We start from the raw sequence: 21,639 nt of genomic DNA on the forward strand, positions 1-21,639 counted from the left end.
CTAAAGTCCATTACATGCAGTTCCTTATTCAACTTTCACTCGGAAACTGGATGAGACGTACCTGCATTTACTGCCAGCAGTAACTTCTGTTTAATTTTATGCCGATTCTCATTAACAAGGCGTCACGTCGGTTACTATCATTTCACGACCACTTTTCTTACGCCATGTTACATGGCTGCAGTGATACACCATTCCCTGCACACACTTTGGAGAGTCCGCGTTGATACATCAAGAAAGCGAGTAACGATGGAAGCAGACGAAATGATTTAAAACTTGTGCTGCGGCCGGGACTAGAACCCAGATCTTCTTACTTGCTACGCACAAATGCTAACCATTACACCACCACAGTACGATGGTCAACAATGCTGCGCGAACTACTAAGCACAAATTTTAATTCCTTTCGTCTGCTTCGATCGTTATCGTAGATAATAAAAAGAGACTTATATGTCTCAAAGAAACATTTAATTATAAAGCGGGTAACGCTACTGACGGCAGGCGTGCCCAGAGGGGACAGGTTCCCTCTGCCGTTGAGCCACGTCTCCACGTCGATCATCTGCCTGCGCTGATTCCTTGTAATCGACTGCCACGTACACATCACTTCACTGTCATGACTAACTTTACCGGCGGGGATCATCCGGTACCAATTCCACACCATCGACGGCGCCCCAAGGCGAACAGCAGACTGATTTACGACGGTAACTAATAGTCTGTCCAGTGAACAGGAAACAAAGGGCCGTCCTTAGGTGCTGCAAAGAGTAGGGTGTCACAGAGTTGAGTGCTAGTTCACCTGGTTTACTTAAAACACAGACGGAAAAATAAAATATATCAGCAAGAAGGAGTTATGCGACATAAAGAACAGTCGATAATCGTGTTTCTACATGTGAAGGATGATTTCTATTCACATCACACGTCAGTTGCATAAGAGTGGCGATAGTAGCGCCACTATGTGTATGCATATCAGATTTACTTAGAGTACACGCCGTAACGGTCATGAACGTTAGTTACCTTTGAGACTGGAGTTTGTGAGACCCCATTGTCAACAGCTCGCTGAGGTAGAACGAGGTCGTGTAACAGAGCTATAGAACCTGGCGCGATACTGCAGGAAGACTTGGCAGGAAGGCAGCCACTGTACGCGATTGCTGGCAGCGGTGGTTACGAGAATGTTCGGTCACAAGATGGCTGGGCTCCAGATGGCCACTTGGCATTGCCGAGAGGGAAAACCATCGTTTTTGGCAAGTGGCTTTGAGGCATAGTTCTGCATCCTCAGCAGCAGTGTGAGCAACATTTGGTAGCACAGTGACACAACAAACCGTTACAGATTGCTTATTTCATGGACAGCTCCGAACCAGGCGCCCTGTAGCGTGCATTCTGTTGACCCCTAACCACCGCCAATTGCGATGTCTGTGGTGTCAAGTGAGAGCTCATTGGACTGCTGGGTGGAGGTCTTCTGTGGTTTCTGGTGAAAGCTGGTTCTGCCTCGGCGTCAGTGATGGCTGTGTGTTCGTTAGGTGCTAGGAAGAGTCCTGCTGAAGTCCTGCACCAACCTGTCTGCGTGCTATACACACTGGACTTAGACCTGCAATTATGGCCTGAGGTGCGACTTCATAGGACAGCAGGTGCAGTCTTGGGTTGTCCCACGCGCCTTGACTGCAAAATTGTAAGTCAGTCTCGCGATTCGACGTGTTCCGCTGCTATTATAAACAGCACACCACTGTGTGTCTACCAACAAGCTAACGGTCGACCACTTGGCGCTGTTGTAACCCAACATGCTTTACAGAATGTCGATAGGTTGCTTTGTCACCGATCGATCACCAGATGTGTCTCCATTTGAGCACATGTTGGACGTCATCGGACGACAACTCCAGCGTCACTCATAAACAGCGTAACCGTTCCTGTATTGACTGACCGACTGCAACAGGCATGGAACACCAACCCAAAAACTGACGTCTGGTATCTGTACAACACAACGGATGTACGTCTCAACACTTGCATTCAACCTTGTGGCGATTACGTGGGTTTTTAATGTACCAGCATTTCACATTTGCAATGGCTTATCTATCGGTTATACACTACTGGCCATTAAAATTGCTACACCACTAAGGTGACGTGCTACAGACGCGAAATTTAACCGACAGGAAGAAGATGCTGTGATATGCAAATGATTAGCTCTTCAGAGCATTCGCAGAAGGCTGGCGCCGGTGGCGACACCTACAACGTGCTGACATGAGGAAAGTTTCCAACCGATTTCTCTTATACAAACACCAGTTGACCGACGTCTGGTGAAACGATGTTGTGATGCCTCGTCTAAGGAGGAGAAATAAGAACCATCACGTTTCCGACTTTGATAAAGGTCGGATTGTAGCCTATGGCGATTGCGGTTTATAATATCACAACATTGCTGCTCGCGTTGGTCGAGAGCCAATGACTGTTCGCAGAATATGGAATCGGTGGGTTCAGGAGGGTAATACGGAACGCCGTGCTGGATCCCAACGGCCTCGTATCACTAGCAGTCGAGATGACAGGCATCTTATGTTCATGGCTGTAACGGATCGTGCAGCCACGTCTCGATCCCTGAGTCAACACATGAGGACGTTTGCAAGACAACAACCATCTGCACGAACAGTTCGACGACGTTTGCAGCAGCATGGACTATCAGCTAGGAGACCATGGCTGCGGTTACCCTTGACATTGCATCACAGACAGGAGCGCTTGCGATGGCGTACTCAACGACTAACCTGGGTGCACGATTGGCAAAACGTCATTTTTTCGGATGAATCCAGATTGTGTTTACAGCATCATGATGGTCGCATCCGTGTTTGGAGTCATCGCGGTGAACGCACATTGGAAGCGTGTATTCGTCATCGCCTTACTGGCGTATCACCCGGAGTGATGGTATGGAGTGTCATTGGTAACACATCTCCGTCACCTCTCGTTCGCACTGACGTCACTTTGAACACAGGAGGCTACATTTCAGATGTGTTACGACCCGTGGCTATACCCTTGGTTCAAATGGCTCTGAGCACTATGGGACTTAACTTCTGAGGTCATCAGTCCCCTAGAACTTAGACCAACTTAAACCTAACAAATTATACCGTTACTTTATGAGGAAAATTTCAAGATAACTGACATTGAGATCTGCGGGACATGTGAACAGAAAGAATATCTGTACGCATAGGACAGCATGAACTACCAGTATGTTCCAAAACGCCCTGCATAAAGACGGTATTTTTCCAGGGCTCACACCTTGGGTTCTATTGGTAACAGAAAGGTAGCGCAAAACTTTTTGCGTTGCCCTTGGGCAAGGGACCATTTGTATACCCAGCAAAAGGATCGTCTTGCTATCCTACAGTACCCATCCTCCAACTTAGGAACATGCTGCAAATCGGTTGGCACTTTTTGCATTAGACGCAGTCTGCGGTGTACCTTAAGACGCTTATGGAGGCACCATTTGGTTCATGGGCGGTTCCTGAGAAAACACGGGAAAAAGCGTATTTGACCATTTTTAGGCGCCAGCAGCGGATGGCTAAATAACTAATCGCAGCAGGTTGTCATGTTTGAACGGTATATTCTCTAGGCACTGATCGGAAAGTGCCCTCTTCCACTTTTTAAAAACTTTTATCCGTTACTGAGAAACATCCCAAAACATTTTTTCGGGTACCGAAACCGAGCCGCGGATTCCAAGACGGGTAGCACAGAAAATGGCTGTAATATTTACAATATCTAAGATCGTAATTTCGAACAACACTGAAAATTTTCTGGATATCCTCATCCTTTTCCGAAATATTCAAATTTATCCTACTTGGACACGCAAAATACACACTAAAATTCGGTGTGAGACGAAAATGTAGCTTATAAATTGACGTAGCACAGATAAATATGTTGTAAAGTGTCTCCATTACCATCAGAAGGGTTGTGGGAACCCCATATTGTAGTAACACTGAAACACATGGAAACTTTTGTGCACATTGAATCCGGACTGAGGTGTAAAATTAGTTTTGCCTTATTTCAATTTCAGATAAGTAAACTATTACGGAAGGGAACCAGCGGAAAAGCGCTCCTATCGAATCAGAGAAAAGGCGACTATGTTCTTCTTTAAAAGCCTGTGAATGAAAAGTCCGAACCAGTGCACCCCACTTGCCAACAGCGCTCTGTAGACCCGGACGGTCACTCATCCAGGAGCTAACGAAGCCCGACAGCGCTTAACTTCGATGACGTTTCCGACGGGAAACGGCGTCACTACTGCCGCAATACCATTGGCAATATTGATTAAAAGGAAAGGTAAGTATGTGAGAAGTATACCATTGGATAATGAATTTGTATACAGCACGATGATTTGAATTTTAACCAGAAGTTTATTTTAAATAAACACACAAATACGTGTGAATGGTGTTCTCACATCAAACATATGAATTGAATGAACGTAACTCAAATCAGTACTGCTAGTATTATTACATAGTGTCAGAAGAGCATTTACAGACGGTAGCAAGTGTGGAATACGTGCATAAAATGCCGCATTAATTCACAAGGACACAGCTACATAGTTTTAAATATTCAATAGCGCCAAATTTCACGAGCACTCACAAATAAATCTTGAGTTCATTATCAATATTAACACACAATAAGTTCAACGCACATGTTAATTGAAGACTTTGTATAGCAAATTCACTAAATTTGCTCACGAACAGTTGAACAGTGACAAAGTTCGCGTGATCACAAAGCAATTAATCATCGAAAGCGACTTGAAATTTGTTAGTTCCAACTGAATTAAGAGTCCCGGAAAATTTCGAACTGTTCAACTCGCGACCAACTTGTTCTGCTAACACAGTCTGAAACCCTTGTGGCATTCTGGAATCCCATACCCGACGCAGACCTTACCAAACCAAGGCACACCGACAAATAAACCTCGAGCTTTGCGCTGCTAGCCATTTAAAGACTCGGTCACGTACCCACGACGCTGTTCAACCTTCTTACTTTCAACATGAACACCATTCAACAAACATAAATATAGATTACACATATATGCTAATTAAAACATATACTCAATACACTGGGTCAGTCAGCGAGCTCAAATGGAATATCAGAATAAACATTATCATAGTTAATAAAGTTATGAACTTCTTGCTAGATCAGTTGTTACAGCCTGTTTAAAGTTTTATTTTACAAAACACTGTTCATGCGCAGCACAGGGTCAACCAACAGTCAGTTTTGCTGAGCAATTGAATACAATCCAAGAACATCGTCGAACATGATTGTTTTGGTGGTCCAGATGTCACGGTGTGGGGATGCACAATGCTACATCGGCGTGCTGACCTCAAAATCTGTGAATGCCATATACTCATTGGCCAATCTGTGTGCATTTTTCTCAACTTTTGCAACGCTAAGAAAGGAAAATTAGTTATAGATAGTTTGCACAAGGTGGCCTAAGGAAGACACTGACACTATTCTCACTATCAATTTAGATGTCTGCTCTATCTCTACAACTATGCTGCAAACATTTAATTTTAAAGAACTCTGGCCGGACGCAGTGGCCGAGCGGTTCTAGGCGCTACAGTCTGGAACCACGCGACCGCTACGATCGCAGGTTCCAATCCTGCCTCGGGCATGGATGTGAGTGGTGTCCTTAGGTTAGTTAGGTTTAAGTAGTTCTAAGTTCTAGGGGACTAATGACCTCAGAAGTTAAGTCCCATAGTGCTCAGAGTCATTTTTTAAAGAACATTCTTCATAAATTGATATAACTGTTGATGAATATTTGTTTCGTACAGAGGGTTCAAAAACCTATCCACGGTAATAGAAAGAACGCACTTATCTTTGTTCGTTTTCAAGCGGTTTAAACATCAGGAATGGACTGACAAATACAGGCATCAATGAGGTGACGTAAGTCTTTGGATGCCTCATAATATCCTATCGGACCTCCTTTAGTCCAGCGTAGTGCAACAACTCGACGAGACAAGTCGCTGGAATTCCTCTGTAGAAATATTGATCCATGCCGTCCATAAGTGTTACAGGCGCAGGAATTTGTGCACGACTGACATCTCGATTATACCCCGTAAATGTTATATGAGATTCATGTCTGGCGATCTGGTTGGCTAAATCATACTCTCCAACTGTCCAGAATGTTCTTCCAACCAATCGCAAACAACTGTGGCCCCGTGACATGGCGCATTGTCATCCTCAAAAATTCCATCGTTGTTTGGGAGCATGAAGTCTATGAATGGCTGCATATGGTCGTGACGTTATAATGTTGTTGCATTATTTGAGATGTAAGCGGTGCTGATCTTCAAGACCATAAAAGTGGGTTAAAAGCTGTGAGCTGTCTGGTGAAGTTAACCTTGCATTACTGAACAACTGTTTCACCAGGTCCAGTCTAGCTTACCAAATTCCCAACCAGACAAACATTAATTATAATCTTTTAATAGTCATATGACAACTGGTGCAACAGGTGATATATATATATATATATATATATATATATATATATATATATATATATATATATATATATATATATATAAGAGAATTTAAATAAAAAGAAATAAATCAGTTTATATTTGGATATTTATTTTAACATTGATCATTGAAATTTCAGCATATTAAACTTGATCCATAACTAAACTGGTGCCTTATTTAGGATTGTGAAAATGTGAGTTTGTAATCTTATGGCATACATCAAATATGGAGCCAAGATTGGGAGGCTGCATACAACACTGCATTCATAAAATAACACACGAAGAACGTTGAAACATATGCAAGAGGAAATTAAACACAACCAACCGATTCAATTTTCACCCAAAGAAGTTACGTTCGTAGCGCAATGCTGTCCATCATGTAATCAACACACACTGGTATACTAAATTCATACTAACTCTCTGTGAAATCTTCCCGAAAAGAATAGCTGAGGGCTACTTTGATGATTACACCACATGCTTCACGTGGTCAACTTGGTTTACACAAAGAGTGTAACTCCACAATAATTTTGATAATTAAAATAAATTAGATCGAAAAGCAATTTAGAAAAGAAAAACCTCGAACTGGTTACTATCGTCTTGCTATTAACCTGATGGGTCAAACAATTGTATAAGCACGTGGTACTGGTCTCACAAAGTACACCCCACGTGAGTTGAACATAAAGAAAAGTTGCTATATTGAAAAATATTGTCAAGACGAGACGTTATAATCTCACGCACATTCGCATTTAAGATTGATGATCTTAGTTAGAGTTACTGATCAACATGTGGTTCCACTTTAGTCATAAAGTAGTGACAAAGCAACTAGTGGAAGATTTTCTGAACTACACACTCGAAATACACTGTGTTGCAATTTAAGATAACATTAGATATTTTAGATCCAAACCTGAAATAAAGGTGATTAAATTTTCAGATAGGTGGAACTTAAGAAATCCATTGTGCTATGGACTTAGCAGACACGTGCTTAGCCGGAGATCTTACTACTTCAGACGCTCGCCGCGGACGCCCTGACCTGGGCTCCTACCGAGCATGCTTAACAGATACAAACGGAAGTGACCAGAGAGGCAGCTTCCTATACCAACGTGACAAGGGACAGACAGGACCATACTAAGAATAGAAACCACTCTGCTTTTAGAAAGCGTAGCTACCTGTTCCAACGTTGGTCCTACTGTTCTCTAGCAGATAGGCTTGTCTGCTACCATCAAGCATGCAACTAGAAATACATTTGCTCATTCATCCTCTCACACAGAAGGGAAGGGGGATGACAGTATCTTATCATATACAGTATATAAAAGAAAGCAGATGTAGGTTCCGTTTGAGACTGTGTGACATGAATTACATATAAACTGTGTCTTAAAGTGTAGTAGTGTGACAGATCATTCTTGTTTATGTGTAAAAGTAACACGTCTCACTGCTCAGTCTCCTCCCAGATAGTCAGAAACACCACAGTAAATTTAGAAGAGGAATTTATGCCGTAAATGACAACAGATTTAAGAAATTAACATGAAAGGAATCCAACAGCGACCTTTCATAACCCCAACGCTCTGGGAAAAGACTGTGCAGGGAATTTTCTGGCCATGCTAGGACATTCCCAAGCAGGCTTCTCACACCCAACTTAAACCAAAAATGTAAAGAAAAGGCAAAAGGTCACCAGCTACTTGCTAAAAGACAATAGTTTCAACACATCTTCAGAATCTACCAATTTCAAAGAGAAAGAAACAATCTGTGACACCTATTTAAAAGATAGTGTAGACCTAACTCGGTCAGCAAGTAAAAACACTGGTTCCTGTATCACTAATATGAAAACTATTTCCGGTTGTTACCCCTATAGAGTTCACCAGTATTTGCTCATTGCAAGAGTCAACTGATCACAATAAAATTTATGACTGTTTATTAACAAGTAAAATTTATGAAAATAGCAAAGGTGCCACAGGAATTTAAAAAAAAAACATGATAATAACATCAGTATTATAGAGCAGAACATTACACTGCAGAATCCGCAAAATAAAAAATATGATAATAAGAGGAAAAACATGTTTTACAAAGTGGTTATCGCAAAAAATTCTATATCTTATAAAACTAATAATTTGTAGAATTAAAATAACTTTGTGGCACTAATTTAATCACTCTACTATATTTCAGTTAGTTAGCAGACAATGATCACTGTGTCGTTATACTGAAACTACAATTAATTATGTGATTGTTACCCTTATGGGGTTCCTCACTATAAATATGCCCCATCTAAAGGCTAATCGATCACAGTCCAATGAGAATGAATAGCTGTCTGACTGATAAACGAAGCAATGCCACAGGAATGAATTTACGAAAGAAAATATCACAAATCTAATACATCACACAAGAACAAGCATTGACCAATAAAACAGCTCTGAAAGTACAATAGTCAACGCCTAAAAAAAAAAAAAAAAAAACCTGCAAAATACAAGAGTCAAATTCTAAAAAGAAACAATAAATAGAACACCTGAAAAAAACAAGAGTCATTCTAATAAATACCAATCAATCGAACCCCTGCACAACACATGAGTCCAAGTTTCTCTGACAGAAACACACATATGTGCATTGGACTAAGAACCGCATAATCACTGTTCACTGACACACTCAGTAGTGCCACTGTTCCGAGGCACATTATGGGGGGGGTTCGTCGCCGCAACTGTTAGTAGTTTTTTTTTTTTTGTCCATCTGTTGCGTGCAATCCCACCGTCTCTGCCCTCTCATGAAGTTTCTCTTGGTGGCCCGTGTCACGTACATTTCGATTTGGTTCCATGTTTGTGTTGTCAAATTCGTGCGGTATCCTCGTTTGACACGCCAGGTTGATATTCCTGGGCAAGGATGACACTTAATGGCTCTTCTTTGTGCCACCCTTTGCGACCATAGAACATCGAACTATGATTTACTGTCGCTTGATAGTGGGCATCCGCCAGGAAATGTTGATAGGCGTCATTGAAGTCTGCCAGTTTCTCTGGACAGTACGTGTCAAAAGGCTCCATGCCCCTTGTGTTGTTACATTCTTGAGTTATCCTCAATTGGCTCGCCAGTTTGACATTCCTGGGCAAGGATGGCACTTAGTGGCTCTTCTTTGTGCCACCCTTAGCAACCAGAAACACCGAACCATGATTTACTGTCGCTTGACAATGGGCTTCCGCTAAGAAATGTTGATAGTCGTCGTTGACGCCTGCAAGTTTCTCTGGACAGTACCTGTCAATAGGCTCCACGCCCCTTTACCCCCTGTCTTCTGTCGTTTCACCGCGGCTGTCTCGTCACGGTCGCATGCATGTGGTGCGTTGCCAGCAGATGGATTTCCGCACGGTGGACCACTCGGCCATCTCAGGTCATCATCTCCACGAAGTGTCGCACTGGTGCCGGCCATTAGCTCTGGGTGCAAGGTAAAGTGTTTGCCCCGCAGCCCTTCTTTTGTTGGCGAGCGTGCTTCAGAAGTGGCCCGGCTGACAGTATGTCCTGCTGGAAAACCCGCCTGTTTACAACTAGTCCTCCTCCTCGCTGCTCCCGCTGTCTCGTAAGAGTTTAGCCGGTTCGTTTTCACGTTCTCAACTGCATTCACAGAAATTGTTCATCATAGTTATGTGATTACAAAATGTCATACATAATACCACTTAGTATTGTCTTTCACAGTTTTTAAGAAGAAAAGTGCGACTTAATTTTTTTTAAGTAAAAAAGTTAGATGAATCGACAGTATAAAATAAAAGTTAAATGACTTGACAATATAAATAATGAAAGTGAAATGACTTGACAGTATAAAAATAAAAATTAAATGTACTGACAATATAACATCTAAATCCACATCATTAATGTGGTTCACTTGCGTTTTAATAAATCAAATACTACTTATTAAATCACTAAAATGAATAGGATTATACCTTGTGCAAGTATAGGTCAGGGCAGCATAGGGTTCACATGTTATTTACACACACACACACACACACACACACACACACACACACACATGCACAACTGTTGTCTATACTACAAACTAACTACCCATAAACATGTATTACTCAAATTTCTACTTCAGTTCACTACTACTTAATCCAACAAGCTATTTCAATGCTACTTCAACACAGTGTTTATACCACTACAACATTGTTCTAATTCGTCCTCTTCTTGACGCTCGTGGCATATGTCTTGTCACATGACAAATATGGAGAAACTTTCCTTAAACATACATAGTAAAAAGAACAATGGTTATTTGCACGCCTAAACATTTACACCAGTTGACACACCTGATAAGAGACTCGCAATTATACATTTATCGTACTCATATGTTTATAAGTAAAACTGTAAGACAATTTCATCTAAGATTACGTTATCGCAAGAATTAATCACGCAGATGACTCTGAGAAGGGTAAAATTATTTTCATCCCACAGGTTATATTACATTTTCTTACCCATTTTGCTCCAATTTCGTTCCTTCTTTAAGTTACCTTTCGCTTCCAAATCAGTTATTTCGCCTGTGGTGATTATTCTGGATTCATTTCTCATGAATGGCTAAATTGTGGTCTCCTCTATTCTGTAAAACAGTTTCATCTTAACATATGGAACTTACAACAGGCACAAAAGATCCGAATCCTTCTGTAGTTAAAATGACAAATGTTTTGCTTCATCCTTATTACATTAAACCAAGCTTTCCTTCGGTCCCATAATCAAAATTATTTAATGTTCCTCTACCTTCAAGAGGGACATTTCTTCAGTCCAACTCATATACGCTGCAGTGCATCCCGCACCAGCGAAAACAGTAAGCTGTAATGCTCACAGCTTCAGCAAAACAGATAAACGTCACTTTTCTAGGACAAGTATTGAAGCAGAATAATTTTTCAGGCTTTGGCTCAACATCAGTCAAGACTACAAAAAGGATCCATATTTCCGTTCCATTCTCCATTTGCTGGAAAACTGGTCGTCATTTGACTGCCATAATATTCCAGGGCCACGTAAATTACACAAACCACAACTTTTCTTTCACCTTGAAGGGAATCAATCTACTTACGAAATCCACAGACAGAACTTTACGTACTCAGCTATAAAGAACAAAAAATACATACATCATCAATATTAACGTATTAGCGTGTATTGGGAAGCCATTGGTTAAACAATCGTATTATCGCATCCTGTTTTCAAGATTCCAAACTTACTCATTCCTTTCTCAGAGTTCTTCTATCTTAAAATATTCATACAGCACGCATACTATAGTAAGAGATCCTCATTGATACCGACAGATATAGAGTAGTAATAGATAGATAGTAGCACTGAAAGCAGAAAATCGGAAACAAGGCTACTAACAGCTGGGGACCTGGGTTTGCCAGACCCACAGATCGGATATTCCCCTGAGTTTTGCATTAATTCAACAGGTCTTGCTTCCTTCCGGAGCGATTCGTTTCAATTTACACAATAAAAACATAAACAGCATTTCACTCGTTCACAAAGAAACCTTTTATCTTCACATTTGAACCAACATAAATCCTAATTGCACAAGGAAAGAAAAAAAACTACAAATATCGCTTCAATCAATCACATATAAACATCTTTATCATGATTTTTACCAACATATTATTCAAAATGCATATGTTACAAATGTAAACTAATCAATTCATTCTCCTCTATATATACCGTATGTACTCAGTTGCCATATAACTCATTTGTTCAGATTGGGCGCCTTCTGCGCTGATCATTTGACATTGCCGGTTTTGTTCATTTCCATTTGCTGGATTATGTCTAGCGTTGGCCGGCCGAATTTCAACATCATGTGGTGCTCCGCCTAGAATCCTATTCCCACCATGTTCATAGTAGTATCGATTCTGGTTGCCGTACCTGTTGCGTTCACGATCCTGTCCACGTCCCCGCTCATTTCCGTTGTTCCACCTGTGTTCGCGACTGTTACCCCAGTTTCCATACGGCCGGTCCCGATTATTGTTCCGTTCGCGTCGCGGCGACCAGTCACGAAGTTGATTAGTACTACGGCCATGACTGCGATCGCGCTGCTGTGCCCCGCAATAACTTTGTGCCTGATTAGGCGGGCATTCTGCTATATTATATTCCAACTCTTGGAGAAGTGTCTTAAACGTTTCCACGTCCTCTTTGCATCGTCCTGCAAGAATGACGTGGCACAAGTGCATCGGCAATTTGGTGATGCATATACTAATTAGTTCCGCAGGACCGTATGGGTCATATAGAAATTGATTTGCCTGCAGCATGTGGTCGAATAGGCGTGCTGGGCTGCCGAAACCAGACTGGTTCAAATTTGACAGCATATTTATCCCATGCTTGACCCTATCTTGTGCCGCTTCCGACCAATAGGCGGACAGAAAGGCTTTTCGAAACTCCCGAGTGGAGTTGCAGTGATGCGCTGCCGACCTCATGCGAATCCCCAGTTCGCCTTCCAAATAGCCACACATATATTCTATCTTATGTGGACTTGCCCAGTCAGGGGGAAGACAGAACTCGAATTGCTCGAGCCATGCTCGTGGATGTATTCCTTTTTGCAAACTTCGAAATATCTCAAACTTTCTCACCGTAAGGAAATGTTTGAAATCAAATCCCCGGATTTCCTCCCGGCGAGGCCCTTGAATGTTTCTGTTTTTCTCATGTCTGTCCCTCAAAATACATTCTTCCCTATCGTCAAAATCTCCCTCGTGGCTGGAGTCCCTCTCAGCACTGTTCGTACAGCTATTTTTAGTACTATTGGCGAGTTCGGAATCACACCCCATGCGGCTTTCCAGATGCGCCTGTTACAACTTTGTGCCGCCTGTTCACTTCGAACTGTCCCTTGCGAAATTTAAGAAGCGAACGCACTTCTTCGGTCTCTACGACTGCTACCGGTGTAGTATTGTTATCGCTCTCCGTCACCTTCATCGTGCCTACGATGTCCGCTAATGCCGCAATCTTACTATGTATTTGTCTGTTGTCCTGCGCCCCAGTCTGCTTCAATTGTTCTACTTGCTGTTCGAGTGCGTGAATCGCTTGACTGTTGTCCGCTACTGTGTTGCTAACGGACGCGGGACAATGCGTTTCCGCCTCCTGGACCCTGGCGAGTACCTGCTGGTATTCCCTTTGGCATTCTTCTGTCAGAGCTTGGAAATTCCTAAGTAGCTGTTCCTCGCTCTCTTTCGATTCCGCATCGCGAATCCGCTTGCCCTGTTCTAAGGCTTGTAGACGGTCATCGATTTGTTCAAATGTACGGCCTAATTCTTTCATAATATCACTTTTTATTTCACTTGTCAGATTGTTTATTCTTTATGAGATATCATCGGACATTCTGTGCATCGACTTGTCGACTTTATTTGTCTGCTGGATTAGTTTTTCGTCTATTTGTTCGTCTAGCTCGCGGATCGATTTTTCAGATTTCTGCGTCATTTGTTCACTTAGCTCTCAGATCGATTTTTCAGATTTCTGCGTCATTTTTTCGCCCAGCTCTCGGATCGATTTTTCAGATTTCTGCGTCATTTTTTCGCCTAGCTCTCGGATCGATTTTTCAGATTTCTCTGCGTTTTCTTTATTTTGTTGCAATAAGGCTTTCATGAGTTCAGCCAAATCAGTTTGGTTAGTTGGAGGCAAATTAATTTCTGGCTCTGATGGGAGCCCGTTCGTCCTGTTTTGCATTTCCTCTGAAGTATTCCCCAATGCATTTTCGGAACCGTCCGACGCATTAATATTCGAAATCAAATTATCCCCTTGGTCCATGTTGCTTAAGTTGGTGGACCGCCTACTTTTAGCTGAATTACGTGTCTGCATTAGTTCAATTTATACCCGGTACGCAACACACTAACCAAAATAAAAGTATTCCCCAAAAATTACGATAGTCACACGAAAGTTACCCAACCTAATACGCACTTTTTCACACGCAAAGCGCGCATCTCGTGGTCGTGCGGTAGCGTTCTCGCTTCCCACGCCCGGGTTCCCGGGTTCTATTCCCGGCGGGGTCAGGGATTTTCTCTGCCTCGTGATGGCTGGGTGTTGTGTGCTGTCCTTAGGTTGGTTGGGTTTAAGTAGTTCTAAGTTCTAGGGGACTGATGACCATAGATGTTAAGTCCCATAGTGCTCAGAGCCATTTGAACCATTTGAATCACACGCAAAACAAATTTTTATCTTTGATCGAAGTCAGTGAAATTTACAAGCGAGGAAAAAAAACACATACATATAAAACACGAAAATACATAAAACAAAACAAGACAAACAACACAACGCCGCTCAACAACGCAGTGAATCTTTTGAAGGTCTACTCAGAAACAACGCAGAAGTTGTTTGAGCGCTGCAGGGGAAAAAAAATTAAGATTATACAACGCTCACAATCTAACGTTTCAGAGACTCCAGAGTATAGCGGAATCACAGAACAGGGTCGCCTTGTGTAATGTTGTTGCATTATTTGAGGTGTAAGCGCTGCTGATATTCAAGACCATAAAAGTGTGTTAAAAGCTGTGAGCTGTCTGGGGAAGTTAACCTTGTATTACTGAGCAACTGTTTCACCAGGTCCAGTCTAGCTTACCAAATTCCCACCCAGACTAACATTAATTATAACTTAGCCGAAAATAACCATTTCACTGTCAATAATAGGCTCAGTTGCGATCAGAGGACTCAGTACAATGCATGTGAACACAGCCCACACCATTATGGAGCCACCACCAGCTTCCACAGCGCCTTGTTGACAATTTGGGTCCATGGCTTTGTGGGATCTGCGCCACACTCGAACCCTACCATTAGCTCTTACCAATTGAAATCGGTACTCGTCTGAGCAGGTCACGGCATTACAGTCGTCTAAGCCCAACAGACGCTCTGCAGTCGATGTCCTACAGTTCGCAAATGGCCTACAGTTCGCGTCGTCTGCTGCCGTAGTCCATTAACGCCAAATTTCTCCAGACTGACCTAACGAATACGATCGGCGTACGTCCTACATTGACTTCTGCTTTTATTTCATGCAGTGGTGCTTGTCTGTTACCTCTGACAACTCTAAACAAACGCCGCTGCTCTCGGTCTTTAAGTGAAGACCGTCGGCCACTATGTTGTCCCTGGTGAGAGTTAGTGTGTGAAATATGGTATTGTCGGCACACCCTTGACACTCTGGATCTCGGAATATGGAACTCCCTAACGATTTCTGAAATGTTATGTCCCATGCAACTACGTCCAACTACCATTCTTCGTTCGAAGTTGTTAATTCACATCGTGCGACCATAATCACGTTGGACACCTTTTCACAAGCATCACCTGAGTAGAAATGAGACCTCCGCCAATGCACTTCCCTTTTATAAATTTTGCACGCGACACTACTGCCATCAGTATATGTGTATATCGCTATCCCATGTTCTTTGTCAGCTCAGTGTACATGATGACAAGAGTGGCTGAAGTAACAATTTTGGAGTCCTTCGTCAGTGAGGGAGGCTTCTAGAGGATAGTGATTTTGCTGAGTGATTCTCTACACAGAGAAATTGTGTAACCTGCCCCAGACAGTCCCCTTCTTCCAGTCTCGCCCAGCCGCGCTGTGTGTTGGTGCGTAACGCCGGTGGCGGGCAAACAGGGCGGCGACCACTGGTTGCTGGTTGTTGGTTGCTGGTTAGCACCTGGCCCGCTTAGCACCTGCCCGCACTGCGCACACACGCAGAGCAAAGCTCGGCATTCCACGCGACTCCCTGGCGCCACTCCCTCCCCAGCCAGCAGCCGATCCCTCAAGTGTCGCCAAGCAAGTGTCTTCAGGCAGCAGCACTATCCGAAGGTACGAGGATGCTTCAGTAACCAATAGCTCTCTCTCTCTTTTTTTTTTTTTCATTCATCAGTCTTCTGCCTAGTTTGATGCGGCCCACCAAGAATACCTCTACGGTGCCAACCTCTTTATCTCAGAGTAGCTCTTGCATCCAGCGTCCTCAGTTATTTGCTGGATGAATCCAAATCTTTGTCTTCGCCTACAGTTTTTACCATTCCCTATTCCCTTAAGTACCATGGAGCCTATTCCCTTACGTATTAACACACGTCCTATCATTCTGTCTCTTCTTCTTGTCTGTTTTTTCCTTATGTTCCTTTGTTCACCCATCCTGCGGAGAACCTTATCATTCTTTACCTTATCAGTCCACCTAATTTTCAACATTCTTCTGTAGCACTACATTTCAAATGCTTCGATTCTCAACTGTTCTGGTTTTCCTTCAGTCGTTGACTCACTACCATGCAGCGCAGAGCTCCAAATGAATATTGTCTCACGGGTGTATCAAAATACCATGCGAATTAACTTCCGAGTCCAGACCGAAGAGCGAATGAAAGCTTTCACTCGTTGTCAATACATGGAAATTACCTTACTGTGGCATTTCTAAGTACTGTTTCAAGAAGGAAGAGTTGACGGATGGATGGTCAGCGACGGAAATGCGAGGTGTAATGCACTCCGTCGTCAGGCCACGAGTGGCCTACCGGGACCATCCGACCGCCGTCTCATCCTCGGTGGAGGATGCGGATGGGAGGGACGTGGGGTCAGCACACAGCTCTCCCGGTCGTTAGGATGGTATTCTTGGCCGAAGCCGCTACTATTCGGTCGAGTAGCTCCTCAATTGGCATTACGCGGCTGAGTGCACCCCGAAAGTGGCAGCAGCTCATGCCGGCCTGAAGGGTCACCCATCCAAGTGACAACCACGCCCGACAGCGCTTAACTTCGGTGATCTCACGGGAACCGGTGCATCCACTGCGGTAAGGCCGTTGCCCGCGAGTTGTAATGAGCTTTCTAATTTTAAAGAAGACATTCCCATCTGCAGTGCTTCGCCAACTGTTATAACCGTACCAAGGGTCCTTAATGACTCTAAACTAGGTAAGGTTTTGGAGCCAGAAAATTAATAAAGGCAGAATATATGTGCGAGACAAGTGAAGGACAGCGCAGATGGGAAAGTGTTTTTTGTTGAAGGACTGATTCAAGCGGATCGTTGCATTCGTGTGAGGCGGATTTCAACCAACATCAACATATCCATTGGGAGTGTATTGTATTTCGTAAACAATACATATCGAAATAACAAAGAAGTATCTACACTGAGTACCGCGCCATCTCACATGTAAGAAGTAAGTCACGCGGATGGGGTTGTGTCTCCAGTAATTAATGCACAAGGATGATCCAGGTAATGTTTTACAAAGATACTATACGGTATTGGCCCTTTACTTACCTAGTGTCTATCGCCAATCTCTCGTCCAGAGCAAAGTCCCAAGCGAATAGGAAGATGCGGAGGGTCTCCTGTACATATGAAGGGTAAAAGAACGGATCTGCATAATTACAGACCAGTATTCTTAACATTGCTACAGAATTCTCAGATAGAATATCATAAAATTCGTTGAGACGGAACGGCTTCTGCCCACGAGTCAGCATGGTTTTAAAAAACGCTCGCGCCGAAATCAGCATCATCTTTTCTCCCATAATGTCCTGCCAACTATAGATGAAGGGCTACCGGCAAATTGTATAATACTAGATTTGCGAAAAGTATTCGATGCCTGCCCCTCTGCAGACCCGTAATGAAGGTAAGAGAACACGGAATTGCTTCCCAGATATGTAAATGGGTCGAATCTTTCTTATGTAACAGAATTCAGTCGTTGCTTTGCACGCTTAGTTCATCAGAGACAAGGGCATCGTCAAGTGTCCCAAGGAAGTGTGACAGGACCACTGTTACTTTCTGTATACATGAATGATCTAGTGTACAGGGTCATCAGAACTCTGCGTCTGTTTGCTGATGATACTGTGGTGTACGGAAAAGTGTCGTCGTTGAGTGACTGCAGGAAGTTACAAGACGACTTAGACAAAAGTTGTAGTTTTTGTTGTGAGTGGCAGCTAGATCTAAACGTAGCAAAATGTCAGTCAGTGCAGATGAGTAGGGAAACCAAACCCGTAATATTCGATTACAGCATTGTGACTGATGGAATCACGTCGATTAAATATCTAGGCGTAACGTTGCAAAGCATTATGAAATTGAACTAGCATGTAAGAATTATAGTAGCGAACTCGAATGATCGACTTCGATTTATTGGGACAATTTTACTAAAGTGTGGTTCATCTGTAAAGGAGCCTGTCATACAGGACACCAATACAATCGATTCTTGAGTGCTCCTCAACTGTTTGCGATCCGCACCAGGTCGGATTAAACGAAGACATCGAAGCAGTTCAGAGGTGAGATTCTAGATTTGTTACCAGTAGGTTCGAACAACACGCAAGTATTACGGAGATGCTTCGGATAATCAAATGGGAATCCCTGGTGGGAAGGCGATGTTCTTTTCGAGGGACATTATTGAGGAATTTTAAAGAAGCGGCATTTGAAGCTGACTGTAGAACGATTCTACTGCCACTATCATACGTTTCGCATAAGGCCCAAGAAGTTAAGAGATATTGGGGCTCACATGAAGGCATAAAGGTAGTCAATTTTTCACTCACCCTATTTGCTTTTGGCAAGGAGAAAGGCTCTGTATTTATTTTGCTGTCATCATGATGTATTTCGTGTATTGTTCATAAGAATTAGTAAGGGAGACCAGGGTACGCAAACAGTCATATAAAGTTGGTTTTTCCACTTAAATACGCGAATGATATAGGCAAGCTAATGGATAGTGTTGGTACTAAGTATCGCCTGTCATGCACTGCAGAGTGTCTTGCGGAGTATATATGTAGCCATAGATGTAAACTCTGATATCATTCTCCAAGACGATAACAAGCGTCTCAATCCATATGCCACGTCTGGTGATGCTTCTAAGTACGTAGAATTAGCTCGAATAGTCCACAAATTCGTTAGATTCTACTTCGACTGTTCGTCGGTGGGGCTTAAAGAAAGGCTGATCTGGTCGGTACCTATCAGTACATCCCACACCTTCCAGTCGATATCGGTGACCACACAGCATCCGGCATAGAGCTGATACACAGGTTGTCGAATCGCTGTTGTTCAAATGACGAATGGATGAAGAACTAGACGATGGTGATTAGTTGACTGTGCAGAGTAAGTGAGGGCGGCAAATCAGGCCTGTGTTGTTACCGTATGTGCAGGACACTGGTGTACCATGCGTCTCAAAGGGCAAAACCGGCGGTACAGGCTGAAGCCATCGTCGGCGACGGACGTGGGTCGGTATCAGCGCAAACAGACACTGTGTGACGTATGCTAATTCGCAGCTGTGGGAGATTACAGCAGTAATGGGGTCATCGCGTAATCAGCAGAGATAAACAAACATCTCAGTAACATCAACAGTGATTAGTGGATTACGTTTGCGATGCGTGGCGGTCAACATGATCTCAGGATCAATAGGCCACTGCCGCTCACCCATCAGCTGATTAACGCCAAACGGTGTCTGCAATCTATTAGTGAACCAAAAACTGCGACTAATGCCTCTTCTGCTGACACGGATTCAGATCGCACATGAAAATTCTACATGACATGTAGTACCAGTTTTTCTAGGAATTTTTCCCTACGCACCAGTTTCTTCAAGAACTAGGTCCTCAGATGCAGGGTCTGTTACGAAACTGTTTTCAAGAACAGTAGGTGTGCTTTCTGAACAGTTGTCTAGTTTTCAAAGGTGAAATTTACTATTGTTCAGTCTCAACGCGTCCTGTATAACAGCAAGTCCTTCGACGATTAAGTATCAAAATAATTTATCACTGCAGTATTTGGATCCTTATTGAGCCGGAATGACTACGGTTAAAGTCTGCGTCCGGCCATCCTGCTTTAAGTTATCCGTGATTTCCCCAAATCGTTCCAGGCAAAAACTCGGAGGGTTCTCTTGGAAGGGCACGTCGGACTCCCTTTCTCATTTTTGAAACAATACGACCTTATGGCTGTCCGTCTCTAATGACATTTCTAATGACATTTGTTTCGACGAGACGTTAAATCCTAATCTTCCTTCCTTCCTTCCTTCAAATGGCTCTGAGCACTATGGGACTTAACATCTATGGTCATCAGTCCCCTAGAACTTAGAACTACATAAACCTAACTAACCTAAGGACATCACACAACACCCAGTCATCACGAGGCAGAGAAAATCCCTGACCCCGCCGAGAATCGAATCCGGGAACCCGGCTTCTTTCCTTATTGGACCAAAAATATACATGAGTTTGTAGTCAATGAAGGTGTTTTAGTTAGACACGGAGCATCGAAGAGCGATTCCCTCGAGATCAGTTTGCAAAAACAAAACGTAGTTGCCTCGAAACATTTAATGCAACAGGTACCGCAGTCGTTGACCTACTTCACATAAAATCTTCATCGGAGTTGAGAATTTTTCACACAGTGGGAGCAACTTCTGCATTCACATCCCAAAGATTTCTGACGCTTAAGACCGGCTCCCATACGTGACAAGATTTCCCAGGTCTTCATTACTGTACTGAATAAATCGGTGCGCATGCGACTACGTGCTTACCAATATGTTCCAATATGCCGCGTATAAAAACAAGATTTTCGGTGCTCATACCATGTTTTCTGTTGGTGATAAAAATAGGTCAAATGTTTTGAATAACCACTGCGCTAGTTACCATTCGTATGCCCAACTGAAGGATGGTCTTAGTGTCGCTTCCATGCAGTACAGGGTAAAAAAAGTGTGATTATTATCCACTTCCTCCTACTTAAGAGTTTTTTTGCTATACGTTCGCCGTCGCCAACGGACCAAGACCTTGCCGAGGATTCCAGGGCGGCTATCCATTGAAAATTGGCTGAAATTTTTGCAGATATATTCCTAAGATCCCGATATCAAAAAGCATTGAAAATTTTATTGATATCTTTATCCGTTCGTAAGGTACAGAGGATCAAATTTGCCGCTCTGTCCTGATGTTGTTGTTTTGGTCTTCAGTCCTGAGACTGGTTTGATGCAGCTCTCCATGCTACTCTATCCTGTGCAAGCTGCTTCATCTCCCAGTACGTACTGCAGCCTACATCCTTCTGAATCTGCTTAGTGTATTCATCTATTGGTCTCCTCTACGATTTTTACCCTCCACTCTGCCCTCCAATACTAAATAGGTGATCCCTTGATGACGCAGAATATGTTCTACCAGCCGATCCCTTCTTCTAGTCAAGTTTTGTCACAAACTTCTCTTCTCCCCTATTCTATTCAATACTTTCTCATTAGTTATGTGATCTACCCATCTAATGTTCAGCATTCTTCTGTAGCACCACATTTCGAAAGCTTCTGTTCTCATCTTGCCCAAAGTATTTATCGTCCACGTTTCAGTTCCATA

This window comes from Schistocerca cancellata, chromosome 8 (assembly GCF_023864275.1).
Source record: "Schistocerca cancellata isolate TAMUIC-IGC-003103 chromosome 8, iqSchCanc2.1, whole genome shotgun sequence".
In the NCBI taxonomy this organism is placed as follows: domain Eukaryota; kingdom Metazoa; phylum Arthropoda; class Insecta; order Orthoptera; family Acrididae; genus Schistocerca; species Schistocerca cancellata.